The 21,597-nt window shown below is 51.7% G+C and overlaps 1 pseudogene; it reads left to right on the top strand.

The window, feature by feature from the left end:
- LOC123067528 (DNA-directed RNA polymerase IV subunit 1-like) overlaps window positions 1-21,597 on the top strand; it is a 34,819-nt pseudogene that overhangs the window by 10,611 nt on the left and 2,611 nt on the right.

Here is a 21,597-nt window from a genome sequence, read left to right as displayed (position 1 = left end):
CAGCAAAATAACCAACGGACGCAGCCAGCGGGCACATTCTCACCCATCTCCCCATGTTGTTCCTTGTCGCTGGCCTACACACCGGCGTCGCGCCTTCTCTCAATCGGTCAACCGCGGTCGTAGATGCATTGAAGCCTGTTGTAGCAAATCGTCATCCCTGGCGTGTTCGCCGCAGCCTCTTGCCCCAATCAGAGCACCCTCGCGGGACGTCGAAGCTTCTTGCATCGCTGGTTGCAGCACTGGACCGCGCCAGCTCCAGTATTTATCAATGTGCCACCCCGCCCGCTGCAGCACCGTCTTGTGTCGTTGCAGCTTCCGGGGACAATGGTTCCAGCAAATCATGGTGCCTCTTCCAGCATTTTCGCCACTCCCAGCCACACTTGCAGCACCACCGCATGCCTGTTGTAGCTCCCGGAAATGCAGGTTCCAGCAAATCACGGAGCTGGTTCCAACATTTCCGCCGCGCAATCACACCCCGTCACAGCACCGCTGCAAACAGTTGTAGCTCTGAGGGACAATGGTGCAAGCAATTCGCGGAGCTGGTTCCAACAAAAATGCAGTGATGTTCCAGCATTCGGTGGCGTTGTAGTCTGCTTCCAGCACCGACGACTCCTGGTTCCAGAAAATCGCGCCGCTGGTTCCAGCATGCACTGAAGCCAGTTCCAGCTACCACCAACGCTGGCAGAAACAATCTTCGACTACAGTGCGCTGCCCGTCGTAGCTTCCGGTGTCACTGATTGCAACTCCTGGATCAGCTGGTCCCAGCTCTCTGTGCTGCTGGTTGCAGCTCAACCTCATGTGGCGCTGGTGCCTCCAGCCCACCGCGCCTCCAATTGCAGTGCGCTATGCGTCCCACCCCCCGCGTCGCACCGGCTAAAGCAACGCCGAGGGACAGATGTGCTCCTTGCAGCAGTGGGCCTCATGTGACTTGCACCATATGATATACAAATTGTTCTAACACTTTACCTGATTGTAGTGGAGAATATCTCATGTACCAATCCTGCACCTTGATATGATGCCCTCTGTAAACTGATTAAACATAACCGACAAAACATAGCTGTTTCATCTAGTCCCTTGCTAACCACTAAGATTTAATTCGGTTAATTTTGAAGGATGAGTATCAGTTTCAGTGAAAGAAAAGTCTTTTACCTGAAGAGAACATATTTGGTCTATCTCCATGGCTTACAAGTTATCATTGATATCTAACTGTTTGTTTTTTGTTATTACTTCATAACAAGTAAAATAAAATGGTTTTTTAACCTACTTGGTAATTCTGTCACAAAATTAATATTACTATGCAGTTGAGACTTTGAGGTGACATTGTGCTTACTGCGTATGTCATATGCTTTCACTTGCTTCATTGACATTTTATTTATTTGCAATTACACTCTAAAAGGACAGATAAGGAATCATCAAGAGACACATATGGAATGAAATGGTTGAAGGATTCCATTCTCAGCAAACGATCCAATAATTCTTTTCGGAGTACTATGGTCGGTGATCTGAAGATTAGATTACATGAAATTGGCATCCCTATGGATTTAGCTTCGAAATTGCACGTTTCTGAGTATGTTAACTCATACAACTTCGACAACATAAATTCTAAGTGCAACCTGCACCTTCTTGCCAAGGAAGAACTATTAATTAAGCGCAATGGAAAGCAAATCCTTGTTAAGGAGGCAAATCAGCTGGTAATTGGTGACATTGTGCATAAGTTATTGCAGGATAGTGATTGCATTCTTATCAATAGGCCACCATCAGTACATCAACACTCACTTATTGCGCTATCTGCGAAGTTATTACCAGTTCAGTCAGTTCTTTCAATCAACCCACTGTGTTGTGCACCTTTTATGGGAGATTTTGATGGAGATTTTTTGCATGGATATGTCACACAGTTTATACAATCAAGTGCTGAGCTTGGAGAGCTAGTTAGCTTAAGACGCCAACTGTTGAATGTGCAAGATGGTCGAAGTTTGGTGTCATTAACACATGACTCTCTGGCTGCTGCGTATCTATTAACAAGCTCGGAGGTTTTACTGGAGAAAACTGAATTTCAACAATTTCAAATGTTATGCCATCCACTCTCTCTGACAGCAGCACCATCAGTATTTAAATCTGTATGCTCTCACGGTCCACTGTGGACTGGTAAACAGTTGTTCAGCATGCTGCTTCCTTCTGATATGAATTTCAGTACTGATCCTAAGGTACACATCATAGATGGTGAAGTTCTTGCCTGATCATCTGATTCTTTATGGCTACAGAATGGCTTGTCTGGCCTTTCCTCTGTCATGTTCAAAGAATATGGTGACACGGCTCTCAAGTTCCTTTCTTCTGCTCAGGATATACTCTTGAGTTTTTAACAATGAGGGGTTTTAGTGTCTGTCTTTCAGATATCTATCTTTACTCAGACCATAACTCAAGGAAAAAACTTGCCGATGAAGTTAATCTGGCACTGGATGATGCTAAAGAGGCTTTTCATATTGAACAACTATTGCTAAGTCCAAATTCTATACTTAATTTGAAGTGTTATGATGACTGTGCTGATCTCTCAAATGCTTATGAACAGTCTGAGTTCATGCAGAACAATCTATCAATCATTAAATCTTCAATCATGGCGTTTAAGAGTGTGTTCAATGATCTCCTAAAGATGGTTCATCAACACACGTCCAAAGATAATTCAATGATGGTGATGATTAATTCCGGAAGTAAGGGTAGCATGTGGAAGTTTGTGCAACAAACTGCATGTGTCGGTCTTCAACTTCCAGGAAGCAAATTTCCCTTTAGAATTCCTCCAGAACTCTCGTGTGCTAGCTGCAATAGACATAAATCATTGAATGCTGGGAGCACGGCTGAATGCTTGGGAGGCCAAAACCTATATGCTGTGATAAGGAATTCTTTTGCAGGTGGTTTAAATCCATTGGAGTGTCTTCTTCATTCAATATCTGGTAGAGAAAATTTCTTCAGTGCGAATGCAGATGTTCCTGGGGCATTAACAAGAAAACTAATGTCACCTGAGGGATGTATATGTTGCTTATGATGGGACTGTTAGAAGTTCTTCCGGGCAGCAAATAGTGCGGTTTACTTATGATACTGCTGAACCTGGTGCCCCTGTTGGTTCTTGGGCTCCATGTTCCATTTCAGAAGCTGCATATGGAGCTTTGGATCACCCAGTGAACAGCTTAGAGGACTCCCCTCTCATGAATTTGCAGGTTAGTTTCTTTATTTCATGGCCCATGATTATTGTGATCTCCCTTTTCTTTGTTCTGATACTACCTTAACTTCAATTTCAGGACGTATTAAAGTGCCAGAAGGGTATTAGTTCTCGGGATCATTTTGTTTTGCTTTTCCTGTCGAAGAATGTAAAAAAATATAGATACGGTTTGGAGTACGCATCGCTAGAAGTCAAGGATCATCTCGAACCAGTGAAGTTCTCTGATTTGGTTGACACCGTCATGATTCTGTCAGTACATTTGAACCATCTTTTTTCCTATCACTTTACGTTTAATACTGTTTAATTAATAAATAACTTTTGCATTTTGTTCTAAAGATATGGGGGAGGTGGTATCCAGTCAACCAAAGAAAGTCCATGGATTACTCATTTTCATCTAAACCACGTCTTATTATTTTGAAGCGAGTGATCCAGAGGTGGTCGGATGGACGGCTCTGGCGACTGCTCGGGCGGCGCCCCTGGCGACGCTGTCGCCGCGGTTGCCCCGCCACCGCCCCTCCTCCCGCCCCCCCCCCCCCCCCCCCCCCCCTCGAGCCCCGCCCCCTCGTCGGCGTCTGCCGCACCTGTCCCACCGCCGACCCCCTCCTCTGGTCCGCCGCGGGTCGTGTGGGCTGACCTCGCCGAGGCCGACGATGTCGCCGCTGGGCGACCCATCGTGTGCCGGGATCGTGTCCCTCCCAAGGCTCCGCCGCGGCTGCCGCTTCCCGACCTCGCCGGTGGCCCTACTCCCAGGGGTGGGAGTTCGGCCGCCCGCGGGTCAGCTCGGCGCCGGCGCCTCCCTCCGGCCGCCTCTCCATCGCGGGGGTCGCAAGGTCCGACCTTGGGGTCCGGGGTGCCCTCCCGGCAACGCCGTGCCGGCAACTGGGGTGTTGCCGGCCGCGCGGACCGTGGTCCTGCTCGCGCCTCATAGAAGCCCTCGACCCCGGCCATGCCCCCCTCTGCTCCGGCCCGATCGTCTCCGACGATCCCGCCCGAGCTTGCTGTGGCCCTCTCCCGTCGTGCCCCCTTCCACCCCTTCTTCTCGTCTCGCGGTCCCTCTGGGCCCCACCCTCCGGGTCGCATTCACGCCCCGCCATCCCCACACCGCCCCCCCCCCCCCCCCGCCGGCGGCAACCGCGGCGGCTCTCGGGGAAACCCTAGCTCCCCCCTTGGCCACCCCGGGGCGCTCGTACCGGGCCGCCGTGCTCCTGGGCCGGCCTATGGACCTGGCTGCTACCCCCCTTCCCGGGGCGTTGACCGCGGGCGCGGCCTGTGGGATGCGGGCCACCGCGGGTGTGGTGGGCTGGCCCAGCAGACCGGTCCCGCCCCGCTCGGCCCAGACTCTTCCCAAGTCGGCCTCTGGCCCAGGCCAGCGATTTATCTGGCCCCTGGTAGGGTTTCCTCGCCCCCCGAATCCCACCCCCACGCTGCCTGCCCCCTGTCTCGCCCTGGTTCCAGCCAACCCGCCACGCCCCCTGCTCGCCGGCGTCGCCGACCTCCCCGCGCCCCCTTCTCACCCCCCGCCGACCATGACTCGGGAGTGGGGGGACGACGCTGGGCGCCCCAAGCGGCGGGCTGACGACCGCCGTGAACCTCCCCGCTCCTCCCCCGATGGCCTACGGCCCGAGGCCGACCTGCGGCAGCAGCTCGCCTGCCGACCGGCTAGGCGATCCCCAGCGCGTGACTCCCGTCGCTCCTCCCCCCGTCCATCTCGCCGCTCACCAACTCGCGACGACCGCCGCTCGCGCGCCGCCCCTCTCCTCGGGCGGAGTCGCGGGACCGTGGTCGGTCGCCGGCCGGGGAGCCTAGGCCGTCCACGCGGCGGCGGTCCCCTTCGCCTGCTCGTCGCCGGGATCGGTCCCCCTCCCCGCCCCGCCCGTTGCCCATCGCCAACACCAACAGCGCCCCGGCCACCCGTCGTTACCAGCCTCCCTACTCCTAGGCGGCGTTCCCGCCGTCTAACGGTGGTAATGGGAATCGGGGACGCCAGGGCCCCAAGAAGAAGAAGAAGAAGGGCCCCCCGCGCCACCCGGCTTCCACCTCCACCGCCGCCGCGGCTCCTCCTCCGGGCACCAACGCCTCTTCCGATGGTCCACCGTGCTTCAATTGCGGCTTGACCGGCCACTTCCAGGTGGCTTGCCCCAACCCTCCGATGTGCTACCTGTGCAAGGATGTCGGGCACCCCGCGATTCTCTGTCCGGACCGCCCGGTGACGGAGGAGATCATGATGTACGGCCACGGCATCGAGGACATGGCCTTCTTCCACATCGAGGTCCAAGAGATCCCCCCTCCCTCCCCCTTGTTGCTGGCGATTGTGTCGGTCGTGGGCGAGGCCGTCGCCATCCCGGAGCTGATCGAGGCGGAGCTCAACCACCTGTGCAGGTGCTCGTGGGATTGGCATGTGACCCCCACCGCATCCAACGCCTTCTCGGTGATCTTCCCCGACGCTATGAGCATGGGACTCTGTAACCGCAGCAACAACATCACCTTGTCCCTCAACGACATTGTGGTGAGCATTTCTGGGCCGAGGTGGGATCCCAAGGCCGTGGCTGTCTTGGACACTGCTTGGCTCCTCATTGCCAGCCTGCCAGATGTGGCCCGGTCTGAGCGGGTCATCCGCAGTATGTCCAAGATCCTAGGCAAGGTGGTGGTGGTCGACGAGCTTTCCCTACGCAAGGAGGAGGAGGTCTGGGTCAAGGTGAAGTGCCTGGACTCCTCCAAGCTCCACGCCACGATCCGTGTCTTCTTCAACGACGACGGCTATGACCTCAAGATCTGCCCTGAGCCTTCGAACCAAGTCGGCCGCCCCCGCTTCTCTGATGACAGCCACCTGGGGGGTGGCCCAGACGATGCCGACGACTCCCACCGAAGACGCTCGCGCCACTCCCGCCTCGACGACCCTGGAGATGACGAGGACGGCTCGGAGCACTCCCGCTCCCCCTCCCGGGAGCCCTCCAACCCACCAGCGAGTCGTGGCGGTTCTGGGGCGAGGCGCACTCGAGTGTCGGCCATTGACCTCGCGGTGGCCCTCCGCCTGGCCACCCCGCCAGTCATGCCCTCTCAGTCTCCCTCGGAGTCAGCCAGTGACATCTCCAGTGTGGGTCTGCTCGTCGCGCCGGCTTCGTCGCCTCGCTCTCCCTACGCTGTCTCCGCCCTTCGCCCCACTCCGTCGGGGCCGGACCCCCCGTCCCCCGCCGGCTCGGCCTCCCCGGCCTCCACGGGTGGCGGCGGGTGTGAGGCTTCCGACGCGCCTGCCCCGACACCCCCACCCGCGGGGACCGCGACCGGTGTCACCCTGGAGCTCGTCGGCCAGCTCCCCTTGCCGGTGACCTCCGGCGTCTGCCTCTCCTCACCTGCCTCCTCGGCCGCTTCGATGGCAGTGGGCGTCTCCACCCTAGCCTCCGCGCACCCTCCTCCAACGGTGGCATACGCCAAACGGCCCCGCTCCACCTCGACACCGGTGACAGCCTCCCGCCACAGCGCCCGCCTCGATGCGACCCAGCCGGCAGGCTCCCCGGCTCCGTCCATCGCCGAGCGCGATGAGCTCTGGGCGGCAGCCCGAAACCTCGAGTCAGGTGCGGACCCCGACCTTCCCAGTTCTTCTAGCTGTTCCTTTTCCGCACTTGAGGTCGCTCCGCTTGGCCACCTCGCCAAGGTGGCCACTGACTCGGCCATAGTCTTCAGGGGGAGGTCGGTCCCCCCTTAGAACAGATCGCGGCAATTAGGGCCTGTGAGATTCCCGATGGCAAGCTGGCTGAGACCCGAGCCCGCTTGCTTCGGCCCCCGAGGGATCGACCGCCACCCCCGCGGTTCAGGCCCCTCTGGTGGCCGACAGGATAATCCGTGGACGCACGCGTTCGCGCACTGTGGCCCTTCGCACTCAAATCGCCTCCCGTGTCCTGGGGTCAAGCAGCCCCCCGATGGGGGCTTAGATGTGGGCCCTTTTCTAGAACATCCGTGGTTTCGGCCATGATGGCCGTCGCCGCCAACTCATCGAGTACATTCGTTACGAACGCATTGACATCATTGCCATCCAGGAAACCTTGTGTACCGAATTCGCCCTTCAGGAGCTTGAAAGTCTTAGCTCCCACCTCTTCGCTTGGCACTGGCTCCCTTCTAGTGGGACCTCAGGCCACTCTGGCGGCATCCTTTCAGGGGTAAAGGATGCCACCTTTTGTTGGAAATATGCCCTAGAGGCAATAATAAAAGGATTATTATTATATTTCCTTGTTCATGATAATTGTCTTTTATTCATGCTATAATTGTGTTATCCGGAAATCGTAATACATGTGTGAATACATAGACACCAACATGTCCCTAGTAAGCCTCTAGTTGACTAGCTCGTTGATCAACAGATAGTCATGATTTCCTGACTATGGACATTGGATGTCATTGATAACGAGATCACATCATTAGGAGAATGATGTGATGGACAAGACCCAATCCTAAACATAGCACAAGATCGTATAGTTCGTTTGCTAGAGTTTTTCCAAATGTCAAGTATCTTTTCCTTAGACCATGAGATCATGTAACTCCCGGATACCGTAGGAATGCTTTGGGTGTACCAAACGTCACAACGTAACTGGGTGACTATAAAGGTATACTACGGGTATCTCCGAAAGTGTCTGTTGGGTTGACACGGATCAAGACTGGGATTTGTCACTCCGTATGACGGAGAGGTATCTCTGGGCCCACTCGGTAATGCATCATCATAATGAGCTCAAAGTGACCAAGTGTCTGGTCACGGGATCATGCATTACGGTACGAGTAAAGTGACTTGCCGGTAACGAGATTGAACGAGGTATTGGGATACCGACGATCGAATCTCGGGCAAGTAACGTGCCGATTGACAAAGGGAATTGTATACGGGGTTGCTTGAATCCTCGACATCGTGGTTCATCCGATGAGATCATCGAGGAGCATGTGGGAGCCAACATGGGTATCCAGATCCCGCTGTTGGTTATTGACCGGAGAGCCATCTCGGTCATGTCTACATGTCTCCCGAACCCGTAGGGTCTCCACACTTAAGGTTCGGTGACGCTAGGGTTGTAGAGATATGAATATGCAGTAACCCAAAAGTTGTTTGGAGTCCCGGATGAGATCCTGGACGTCACGAGGAGTTCCGGAATGGTCCGGGGTGAAGAATTATATATAGGAAGTGCAGTTTCGGCCATCGGGAGAGTTTCGAGGGTCACCGGTATTGTACCGGGACCACCGGAAGGGTCCCGGGGGTCCACCGGGTGGGGCCACCCATCCCGGAGGGCCCCATGGGCTAAGTGGGGAGGGGAACCAGCCCATAGTGGGCTGGTGTGCCCCCTTGGCCCACCCCATGCGCCTAGGGTTGGGAACCCTAGGGTGGGGGGCGCCCCACCTGGCTTGGGGGGCACTCCACCCCTTGGCCGCCGCCCCCCCTAGGAGATCCCATCTCCTAGGGTCGGCGCACCCCCTAGGGGGCCTATATAAAGGGGGGAGGGAGGGGCAGCCGCACCCTTGAGTCTTGGCGCCTCCCTCTCCCCTGCTACACCTCTCCCTCTCGCAGTAGAACGGCGAAGCCCTGCTGCGGTGACCCCTGCATCCACCACCACGCCATCGTGCTGCTAGATCTTCATCAACCTCTCCTTCCCCCTTGCTGGATCAAGAAGGAGGAGACGTCACGCTGACCGTACGTGTGTTGAACGCGGAGGTGCCGTCCGTTCAGTGCTAGGATCTCCGTTGATTTGGATCACGTCGAGTACGACTTCCTCATCCCCGTTCTTTGAACGCTTCCGCGCGTGATCTACAAAGGTATGTAGATGCAATCCGATCACTCGTTGCTAGATGAACTCATAGATGGATCTTGGTGAAACCGTAGGAAAATTTTTGTTTTCTACAACGTTCCCCAACAGTGGCATCATGAGCTAGGTCTATGCGTAGTTCTCTTTGCATGAGTAGAACACAATTTGTTGTGGGCATAGATGTTGTCAACTTTCTTGCCGCTACTAGTCTTATTTTGCTTCAGCAGTATTGTGGGATGAAGCGGCCCGGACCAACCTTACACGTACGCTTACGTGAGACCGGTTCCACCGACTAACATGCACTAGTTGCATAAGGTGGCTGGCGGGTGTCTGTCTCTCCCACTTTAGTTGGAGCGGATTTGATGAAAAGGGTCCTTATGAAGGGTAAATAGAAGTTGACAAATCACGTTGTGGCTTTCACGTAGGTAAGAAAACGTTCTTGCTAGAACCCTATTGCAGCCACGTAAAACTTGCAACAACAATTCGAGGACGTCTAACTTGTTTTTGCAGCAAGTGTTTTATGATGTGATATGGCCAAAGTTGTGATGAATGATGAATGATATATATGTGATGTATGAGATGTTCATGCTATTGTAATAGGAATCACGACTTGCATGTCGATGAGTATGACAACCGGCAGGAGCCATAGGAGTTGTCTTTATTTGTGTATGACCTGCGTGTCATTGAGAAATGCCATGTAAATTACTTTACTTTATTGCTAAACGTGTTAGCCATAGTAGTAGAAGTAATAGTCTGCGAGCAACTTCATGGAGACACGATGATGGAGATCATGATGATGGAAATCATGTTGTCATGCTGGTGACAAGATGATCATGGAGCCCCAAGATGGAGATCAAAGGAGCTATGTGACATTGGCCATATCATGTCACTATTATTATTTGATTGCATGTGATGTTTATCATGTTTTTGCATCTTGTTTACTTAGAACGACGGTAGTAAATAAGATGATCCCTCATAACAATTTCAAGAAAGTGTTCCCCCTAACTGTGCACCGTTGCGACAGTTCATTCTTTCGAAGCACCACGTGATGATCGGGTGTGATAGATTCCAACATTCACATACAACGGGTGTAAGACAGATTTACACATGCAAACACTTAGGTTGACTTGACGAGCCTAGCATGTACAGACATGGCCTCGGAACACAGAAGACCGAAAGGTCGAGCATGAGTCGTATAGAAGATACGATCAACATGAAGATATTCACCGATGTTGACTAGTCCGTCTCACGTGATGATTGGACACGGCCTAGTTAACTCGGATCATGTTATACTTAGATGACTGGAGGGATGTCTATCTGAGTGGGAGTTCATTCAATAATTTGATTTAGATGAACTTAATTATCATGAACTTAGTCTAAAATCTTTACAACATGTATTGTAGATCAAATGGCCAACGTTGTCCTCAACTTCAACGCGTTCCTAGAGAAAACCAAGCTGAAAGACGATGACAGCAACTATACGGACTGGGTCCGGAACCTGAGGATCATCCTCATAGCTGCCAAGAAAGATTTTGTCCTACAAGCACCGCTAGGTGAAGCACCTGCTCTCCTTGCAGAACAAGATGTTATGAACGCTTGGCAGACACGTACCGATGATTACTCCCTCGTTCAGTGCGGCATGCTTTACAGCTTAGAGCCGGGGCTCCAAAAGCATTTTGAGAGACACGGAGCATATGAGATGTTCGAAGAGCTGAAAATGGTTTTTCAAGCTCATGCCCGGGTCGAGAGATATGAAGTCTCCGACAAGTTCTTCAGCTGTAAGATGGAGGAAAACAGTTCTGTCAGTGAGCACATACTCACTATGTCTGGGTTACATAACCGCTTGACTCAGCTGGGAGTTAATCTCCCGGATGACGCGGTCATTGACAGAATCCTTCAGTCGCTTCCACCGAGCTACAAGAGCTTTGTGATGAACTTCAATATGCAGGGGATGGAAAAGACCGTTCCTGAAGTATTTGCAATGCTGAAATCAGCAGAGGTAGAAGTCAAAAAGGAACATCAAGAGTTGATGGTGAATAAAACCACTAAGTTCAAGAAAGGCAAGGGTAAGAAGAACTTCAAAAAGGACAAGGGAGTTGCCGCGCCCGGCAAGCAAGTTGCCGGAAAGAAGCCAAAGAATGGACCCAAGCCCGAGACTGAGTGTTTTTATTGCAAGGGAAGTGGTCACTGGAAGCAGAACTGCCCCAAATACTTAGCGGACAAGAAGGACGGCATCACGAAAGGTATATGTGATATACATGTAATTGATGTGTACCTTACCAGTACTCGTAGTAGCTCCTGGGTATTTGATACCGGTGCGGTTGCTCACATTTGTAACTCAAAGCAGGAGCTGCGGAATAAGCGGAGACTGGCGAAGGACGAGGTGACGATGCCCGTCGGGAATGGTTCCAAGGTCGATGTGATCACCGTCAGCACGCTACCTCTACATTTACCTACGGGATTAGTTTTGAACCTCAATAATTGTTATTTAGTGCCAAGTTTGAGCATGAACATTGTATCAGGATCTCGTTTAATACGAGATGGTTACTCATTTAAATCTGAGAATAATGGTTGTTCTATTTATATGAGAGATATGTTTTATGGTCATGCTCCGATGGTGAATGGTTTATTCTTAATGAATCTCGAGTGTAATGCTACACATATTCATAGTGTGAGTACCAAAAGATGTAAGGTTGATAATGATAGTCCCACATACTTGTGGCACTGCCGCCTTGGTCACATAGGTGTCAAACGCATGAAGAAGCTCCATGCAGATGGACTTTTAGAGTCTCTTGATTACGAATCATTTGACACATGCGAACCATGCCTCATGGGTAAAATGCGTCTTCATAGGATAGCCTAAAAAAACTATTGGGTATACCTTCTACCTTAGATCCGAAGGAAAGATCTTTGTTGCCAAGAATGGATCCTTTCTAGAGAAGGAGTTTCTCTCGAAAGAAGTAAGTGGGAGGAAAGTAGAACTTGATGAAGTATTACCTCTTGAACCAGAAAGTGGCGCAACTCAGGAAAATGTTCCTGTGGTGCCTGCACCAATTAGAGAGGAAGTTAATGATGATGATGATGATCAAGATACTTCTGATCAAGCTCCTACTAAAATTCGAAGGTCCACAAGGACACGTTCCGCACCAGAATGGTACGGCAACCCTGTCTTGAAAATCATGTTGTTAGACAATGGTGAACCTTCAAACTATGAAGAAGCGATGGCGGGCCCGGATTCTGACAAATGGCTGGAAGCCATGAAATCCGAGATAGGATCCATGTATGAAAACGAAGTATGGACTTTGACTGACTTGCCCGTTGAGCGGCGAGCCATAGAAAATAAATGGATCTTTAAGAAGAAGACAGACGCGGATGGTAATGTGACCATCTATAAAGCTCGGCTTGTCGCTAAGGGTTATCGACAAGTTCAAGGGGTTGACTACGATGAGACTTTCTCATCGGTAGCGAAGCTGAAGTCCGTCCGAATCATGTTAGCAATTGCCGCATTCTATGATTATGAGATATGGCAAATGGACGTCAAAACGGCATTCCTTAATGGTTTCCTTAAGGAAGAATTGTATATGATGCAGTCGGAAGGTTTTGTCGATCCTAAGAATGCTGACAAGGTGTGCAAGCTCCAACGCTCGATTTATGGGCTGGTGCAAGCATCTCGGAGTTGGAACATTCGCTTTTGATGAGATGATCAAAGCGTTTGGGTTTATGCAGACTTGTGGAGAAGCCTGCGTTTACAAGAAAGTGAGTGGGAGCTCTGTAGCATTTCTCATATTATATATAGATGACATAATTTTGATGGGAAATGATATAGAGCTTTTGGACAGCATTAAGGCCTACTTGAATAAGAGTTTTTCAATGAAGGACCTTGGAGAAGCTGCTTATATATTATGCATCAAGATCTATAGAGATAGATCAAGACGCCTCATAGGTCTTTCACAAAGCACATACCTTGATAAGATATTGAAGAAGTTCAATATGGATCAGTCTAAGAAGGGGTTCTTGCCTGTGTTGCAAGGTGTGAAATTGAGCTCAGCTCAATGTCCGACCACGGCAGAAGATATAGAAGAGATGAGTGTCATCCCCTATGCCTCAGCCATAGGTTCTATTATGTATGCCATGTTGTGTACCAGACCTGATGTAAACCTTGCCGTAAGTTTGGTAGGTAGGTACCAAAGTAATCCCGGCAAGGAACACTGGACAGCGGTCAAGAATATCCTGAAGTACCTGAAAAGGTCTAAGGAAATGTTTCTCGTTTATGGAGGTGACGAAGAGCTCGTCGTAAAGGGTTACGTCGACGCTAGCTTCGACACAGATCTGGATGACTCTAAGTCACAAACCGGATACGTGTATATTTTGAATGGTGGGGCAGTAAGCTGGTGCAGTTGCAAGCAGAGCGTCGTGGCGGGATCTACATGTGAAGCAGAGTACATGGCAGCCTCGGAGGCAGCGCATGAAGCAATTTGGGTGAAGGAGTTCATCACCGACCTAGGAGTCATACCCAATGCGTCGGGGCCGATCAAACTCTTCTGTGACAACACTGGAGCTATTGCACTTGCCAAGGAGCCCAGGTTTCACAAGAAGACCAGGCACATCAAGCGTCACTTCAACTCCATTCGTGAAAATATTCAAGATGGAGACATAGATATTTGTAAAGTACATACGGACCTGAATGTAGCAGATCCGTTGACTAAACCTCTCCCTAGAGCAAAACATGATCAACACCAGAATTCCATGGGTGTTCGATTCATCACAATGTAACTAGATTATTGACTCTAGTGCAAGTGGGAGACTGTTGGAAATATGCCCTAGAGGCAATAATAAAAGGATTATTATTATATTTCCTTGTTCATGATAATTGTCTTTTATCATGCTATAATTGTGTTATCCGGAAATCGTAATACATGTGTAAATACATAGACACCAACATGTCCCTAGTAAGCCTCTAGTTGACTAGCTCGTTGATCAACAAATAGTCATGGTTTCCTGACTATGGACATTGGATGTCATTGATAACGAGATCACATCATTAGGAGAATGATGTGATGGACAAGACCCAATCCTAAACATAGCACAAGATCATATAGTTCGTTTGCTAGAGTTTTTCCAAATGTCAAGTATCTTTTCCTTAGACCATGAGATCATGTAACTCCCAGATACCGTAGGAATGCTTTGGGTGTACCAAACGTCACAACGTAACTGGGTGACTATAAAGGTATACTACGGGTATCTCCGAAAGTGTCTGTTGGGTTGACACGGATCAAGACTGGGATTTGTCACTCCGTATGACAGAGAGGTATCTCTGGGCCCACTCGGTACTGCATCATCATAATGAGCTCAAAGTGACCAAGTGTCTGGTCACGGGATCATGCATTACGGTACGAGTAAAGTGACTTGCCGATAACGAGATTGAACGAGGTATTAGGATACCGACGATCGAATCTTGGGCAAGTAACGTACCGATTGACAAAGGGAATTGTATACGGGGTTGCTTGAATCCTCGACATCGTGGTTCATCCGATGAGATCATCGAGGAGCATGTGGGAGCCAACATGGGTATCCAGATCCCGCTGTTGGTTATTGACCGGAGAGCCATCTCGGTCATGTCTACATGTCTCCCGAACCCGTAGGGTCTACACACTTAAGGTTCGGTGACGCTAGGGTTGTAGAGATATGAATATGCAGTAACCCGAAAGTTGTTTGGAGTCCCGGCTGAGATCCTGGACGTCACGAGGAGTTCCGGAATGGTCCGGGGTGAAGAATTATATATAGGAAGTGCAGTTTCGGCCATCGGGAGAGTTTCGGGGGTCACCGGTATTGTACCGGGATCACCGGAAGGGGCCCGGGGGTCCACCGGGTGGGGCCACCCATCCCGGAGGGCCCCATGGGCTAAGTGGGGAGGGGAACCAGCCCATAGTGGGCTGGTGCGCCCCCCTTGGCCCACCCCATGCGTCTAGGGTTGGGAACCCTAGGGTGGGGGGGCGCTCCACCCCTTGGCCGCCGCCCCCCTAGGAGGTCCCATCTCCTAGGGCCGGCGCACCCCCTAGGGGGCCTATATAAAGGGGGGAGGGAGGGGCAGCCACACCCTTGAGTCTTGGCGCCTCCCTCTCCCCTGCTACACCTCTCCCTCTCGCAGTAGAATGGCGAAGCCCTGCTGCGGTGACCCCTGCATCCACCACCACGCCGCCGTGCTGCTGGATCTTCATCAACCTCTCCTTCCCCCTTGCTGGATCAAGAAGGAGGAGACGTCACGCTGACCGTACGTGTGTTGAACACGGAGGTGTCGTCCGTTCGGCGCTAGGATCTCCGGTGATTTGGATCATGTCGAGTACGACTTCCTCATCCCCGTTCTTTGAACGCTTCCGCGCGTGATCTACAAAGGTATGTAGATGCAATCCGATCACTCGTTGCTAGATGAACTCATAGATGGATCTTGGTGAAACGGTAGGAAATTTTTTGTTTTCTACAACGTTCCCCAACACCTTTGAGGTGGGTAGCATGGACCGGGGCGAATTCTTCGTTAGTATGGAGATCTTCGAGCGTGCCCTGAACTTCAAATGGGAGGTCATAATTGTATACGGACCCGCGGACCACCGGTGCTCCCCGACCTTCTTAGCAGAGCTACAGCTGAATATCTCTAACTCCCTCCTCCCAGTTCTCGTGGGCGGAGACATTAACCTCATCCGATCCCCGGATGAGAAGAATAATGATCGGATTAACTTCCCCCGGATGCAGTTATTCAACGATTGGATCGCAGAGCTGGGGCTCCGCGAGCTTGATCGGACGGGGGCCAGGTTCACCTGGACGAACTGGCAGATTGACCCGACACAATCCGTCTTGGATCATGTCCTAGTTTCCCCGGAATGGGAATTACGCTGCCCCCTGGCCTCGCTCCGGGCTGTCACCCGGATCGGGTCTGACCATGTCCCCCTCCTCTCCACCGCCGACGAGCTGTCTTCCACCCCGCCGCAATTCCGGTTCGAGCCCTTCTGGCTCAATCAGGCCAGCTTCCGGGAGGCTGTCGTCGCTCGCTGGATTTCCGCTCGCTCTGCACCCCATCGCTCCATGTCTGTTGTGGACTCGTGGCACTTCTGCGCCAAGCTCGCCCGCCAATTCATGAAGGGTTGGGGGGCTAACCTTGGCCGGGACCTTAAAGATCGCAAAAAGGCCCTATTGTCGGCTACCCAAGCCTTGGACGCCCGCGCCGACTCGACCGGGATCTCCCCAGATGAGTGGATGTTGCAATACGACCTTGAAGACCAGCTCTCCACCATCTACACCGATGAAGAGGCCTACTGGCGCTTGCGCGGTACCCAACGGTGGGTGCTTCGGGGTGATGCCAACACCGCCTATTTCCAGGCGGTGGCGAACGGCCGGCGTCGTCGCAATTCCATCCACTGCCTGTGGGATGGCGGCATGCCTATCGTTCTCCCCTCGGCCATCCGTACCCATATAGACGGCTTCTATAAAGCCCTATTTAATCACCCCCACCCCGCAGGGTGGGACCAGTCTTGCCCCCGACACTTGGTCGGGTACGCAATTGGTCTCGGCTGAGGCCAATGCGGCATTAGTCGCCCCTTTTGACGAGGATGAGGTCCTCGCGGCCATTAAGGGGATGAACCCCTCCTCAGCCCCGGGTCCGGATGGCCTGCCCATGACGTTCTTCAAGACGTTCTGGCCTACCATCAAGGCGGAGGTCATGGCCCTGTTTGAGAATTTTATTCGGGCTCCATGGACCTTGGGCGCCTCAATTATGGGATTGTGACCCTCATCCCCAAGGTCCCGGGCGCTTCTGACATTCGCTAGTTCCACCCAATCACAGTGATTAATGTGATTTTCCGGATCCTGGCCAAAGGGTACGCCAATAGGGTGACCCTCCTCGCTGACACGATTACCCATCCGAACCAATCCGCCTTCATACAAGGCCAATTTATTCTTGATGGGGTGTTAGTATTCCATGAAGTCCTCCACGAGGTTCGGCTGAAACGCCATCGCGCGGTCTTCCTAAAGCTAGACTTTCACAAAGCATACGACACGGTACACTGGCCATTCCTGCGGGAAGTGTTGCTTCGCAAGGGCTTCGACGACCGTTGGGTGACTTGCGTCATGCAGCTTGTCTCCTGTGGCCGGACCGCGGTGAACATCAACGGAGACATTGGGCCCTACTTCCCCACCCTCTGTGGGGTCCGTCAGGGTGACCATTTCTCTCCGTTCTTGTTCAACATGGTGGTCGATGCCCTGGCATCCATCCTGGATAAGGCCAAGGCCGCTGGTCATATCCGCGGCTTAGTCCCCCACCTAGTTGGAGGGGAAGGGGTCTCCATCCTTCAATATGCGGATGATTCCATTATAATGGTGGAGGGATCCGCTCTAGATATTACTAACCTGAAGTTCCTCCTCCTGTGCTTCCAACAAATGTCGGGTCTAACCATCAACTTCGATAAGAGCGAAGTGATGGTTCTCGGTTACCCCTTGGAGGAAGCACAGGCTATTGCTGACCGACTAAATTGTCGGCTGGGTTCTTTCCCCACGACCTATCTGGGGATCCCCATTAGTGATTCACGCCTCACCATGGCCGATCTTCACCCCACGGTGACCCGTATGCAACATCGCGTTGAGCCCTGGAAAGGGCGCTGGCTGTCGAAGGCTGCTCGCGTGATCCTTATCAATTTTTCGCTTTCTAGCCTCTTTTGGTTCCTCATGAGCTTCTATAGCCTCCATGAAACCCTTCACCAGGAGATCGCCAAATACCAATCCAGATTCTTCTGGGCAGGGGAGGGGGGTAAGCAGAAATACCACATGGTCAGCTGGCCAGATATCTGCAAACCCAAGGACCAGGGCGGTCTTGGGATCTTGTCCTCCCGACGCATGAACATTGCCCTCCTGACCCGTTGGCTCTGGCGCATTGCCAATGGAGAGGGAGATCTCTGGCTTACTATCATCCAGAACAAGTACCTTCGTGGATAGCCTCTCGCATTCTGTCAGCGCTCAGGCGGCTCCCAGTTTTGGCAGGCCGTCGTCCAGTTGCTGCCCGTGCTTCGCATTGGCACATCCATTTCGGTGGGTACTGGGTCCTCGACCCTGTTCTGGTTTGATAGGTGGCTTGGCGACACCCCCCTGGCCGCGCGTTTTCCAGTGTTCTTCGACATCGCTGTCGACCCTCGGGTATCTGTCGAGGCGGCCCTTATTGACTTAGGGCGCCTCGCTTTCCGCCGCCCCTTTGGCCCCCCTGAGGTTGCAGCTTGGGATGTCCTCCTCCAGGACATCGCCCTTCTCCCTATGGACGTCACCGACACCCCGGACGCCATCTCTTGGCGTCTGGAACCCTCCAGCTGCTTCTCCACCAAATCCCTCTACGCGGCTATCGCCCCATCGATGGCCCCCGAGCCCTTCAGTTTGATCTGGGACATCCGCCTGCCCCTGAAGATCAGGATCTTCCTGTGGCAATGGATCCGCGGCCGCCTCCCGTCCGGCGTAAAGGTCCTTAAGCGTCATGGACCTGGAGATGGGATGTGCCCCATGTGCGGCACGGTAGAGGATGCCAACCACATCTTCTTCTCGTGCTACATGGCACAGTTCCTTTGGTCCTGTTTCCGCGAAATGGTTGGGGGCCAGTGGTGCAACACCAACTTCCCTGATCTGCTTGCGGAAATTCAGGCCTCCCCCCCTCGCTACAGGCATATTAGATGGCTTTGCATTGGGGTCCTTGCCTGGACGCTATGGACCGTACGCAATAAGCTTGTCATACAGAAGGTGCCTCTTCGGTGTGCTACTGACTCCATTTTTAAAATGTGTGGTTATTTGCAGCTCTGGCGGCAGCTTAGCCGCCCCCAGGACCGGGACGTCATCAGCACCCTCCTCGCCGACCTTCGATCGATGGCCTTCCGCTTGGCGCCTCCGCTCCCTCCGCCACCCCCGGAGCCCGACTAGATGCTGTGTCGCACCCGGCGCGTGCGCTCTTTTGTGTTTTTTCAGGGCTTGTTGAGCTGTGCCCTCAGCATTAACCCTTTGACTACTTGTCTGTCTGGACCTTGTGTGTGTGTGTGTTTGAACCTTGTTGGATGTTGGCTTCGGCATTTGCTTTATAATATAAAGCGGGGCGAAAGCCTTTTTCGGTATTATTTTGAAGCAAAATGACCGCATTTCCTATTTTATGAGGGATAAAATAAGCCGATGTCTTCAATATTTAAACTTGTACGCACAATTGCACATGCAGGAATTTATGACGAGAAAAAGATTGGGACTAGCACTTGTTGTAGAAGAGCTTACAGAACAATACAATGCCACGAGAAACAAGCCAAACAATGTGATGCCTGATGTTTATATCTCAAAGGGGTAAGTTCAGAAAGACAGAAACTTTGTCTTCCCGTAAAAAAAAAGTCATGTTTGGAGGAATTTTGTAGGAATTTTATAGGGTAGGATTTTTATAAGAAAAAAAAATCCTACAGAGCTCTTTGGTTTGTAGGAATGGAATATTATTCCTATGGAGGAAATCTTCCTATCCGCCACATTTCATAGGAAAATAAACATTAGCCTAGACTCAATGAAAAAAATCCTATGATGTGAAACAAAGGACATCTCCTTTCCTATTCCTACTCATAGGATTTGAGATGCATGTCATCTCATTTCCTACGATTTTTCTATTCCTATAATTTTCCTACTCTATGTACCAAAGGAGGCCTAAAATGAGTATCTGTATGTTTCTCTGTTTCCTGTTGCCTAACCACACTACAACTGCTTCTATGTTCTCCCTAACCTGAAAATGAAGATACGTACAGTATCATCCCTCTTCCTTAAATACTCAACTCTGTACTTTTTGCCCTCCCTCAGTGAGGTAGATATCACTAAAGGGCAGCCCCAGTGCATGTAGCTCCCGCTTGCGCAGGGTCTGGGGAAGGGTCCGACCACTTTGGGTCTATTGTACGCAGTCTTTCCCTACATTTCTGTAAGAGGCTGTTTCTAGGATTAGTGATTAGTGAGGTAGATATCACTAATCACTAATATTCATGGCAACATATGTGTGATGTTTACCAATAAGGATAAACATTTTGGTGTATCTCATGCTTAATTGCATGTCAGCAGCATCATTTTTTAGTGCATGCTTCATTTCTTTGTAAAAATGATAGTTGTCATGAACAGTAAATACCGCTGTGAAGATGGTCAGGCAGCTGTGTGGGAGAGGGGTTAGAATAGGGATTGGGAGGATAAAGTAGATGGCAAATAGATCGTAATTCTTTTTGCTTGATTCATTCATCTCAAGGCCTCAAGTAGCTATGTCCAATTATTGGATTGCCTGCCCAAGTGATATTGACACATCAGTATTTCAATAAACATATCAGGCAAGGCAACATGAGATGCATTGTAGGTTATGTAGCGCTTAGGTCTTAAGTGTGGTACATTATGCAATTACCTACTTTACGTTTCCCTTTGTGCTTCTGCAATATATATTTTGACATATAACATACTTCTACCCTGCAGCAAATGTTCTGCTGGCAATGCGTGCGTCAGCAAGCAGACTTGTTGCATCACTGTGGTGGTAACACAGGATGAATCGAACTCCATGTCTCAATTGGACAGTATCAAGAAAAGGGTGATTCCAAGCCTCCTGGCCATACCAGTGAAAGGTTATTATTGTTCGATAGATTTTTCGAAATATGTTCTCTATATATTCATGCCATGGAATCCTTAATAATTCCTAGATCAAGTTCTAAATTATATAATTTTATTTTTCTATGTTTCATGGTACAAATGTAAAATTGTTTTAGGTGCAACTTGTATGATTCCAGTCTTCTGAGTTCTGATGTTATCACAAATCCGAGGACCCTTTGTGTTTTTTTTAGAAAAGGAGGAAGACCCCCTGCCTCTGTATCTGGACGATGCATGCAGCCACTTTATTAATTGTTCACACAAGACCTTATAAAGTAATACAACAATAAGACTAAAGCCATCCAGGACGCCTGCCGGGTATGGGGCACCCACCGGTCCGGCACACTCCTCAACCAGGACGCCTGCCGGGTATGAGGCCGCCGCAGCCACCTACCACCAATCCATCTTCAGAGTTGTACTGATGCATCTACCTTGCCCGGTTTAGTTGCCGTCGACGCCACCACGACACCAGACCGCGTCACCCTCCTGCGCGAGTCCATCTACGCGCATCGGACGCCGAGTCACCATAGCACCATGCCGCCGTGATCCGCCGCCATCAATGAGTGAGATGACACACCGCTCCACCAAAGAATCCTTCCTCTGGTCCCTCGATCACGTGTGTACCTCCAAGAATGACGCCCGAAGGGGGGAACGACACTAGAGCGCCGCCATCATCCGATCTAGGGTTTCCCCCGGAGGTAGCAGAGAGTGGCCTTGAACTTCTTCACGGCGATGCCTTCAAGAAGGGAACGATGCAGATAGCGCCGCCACCGCCGGCCTTGGCAGTAGCCGAAAGCAAGTTTTCACCCAGATCTGTTCGGAAGAATCCAACTCCCGTGCACGGCCGCCGCCATCACCAGGCTGAGCACACGCCGCCGCCGGCACCTCCACGATGCCCAGAGGCCGCGAGACTCGCCGCCACCACGCCTAACAGGCAACCACGGCCAGGCCCGAGCA

Source organism: Triticum aestivum, chromosome 1A, assembly GCF_018294505.1.
Source record: "Triticum aestivum cultivar Chinese Spring chromosome 1A, IWGSC CS RefSeq v2.1, whole genome shotgun sequence".
In the NCBI taxonomy this organism is placed as follows: domain Eukaryota; kingdom Viridiplantae; phylum Streptophyta; class Magnoliopsida; order Poales; family Poaceae; genus Triticum; species Triticum aestivum.
The sequence above is the reverse complement of the archived record's forward strand: the minus strand, read 5'-3'. Positions and strand labels throughout refer to the sequence as shown.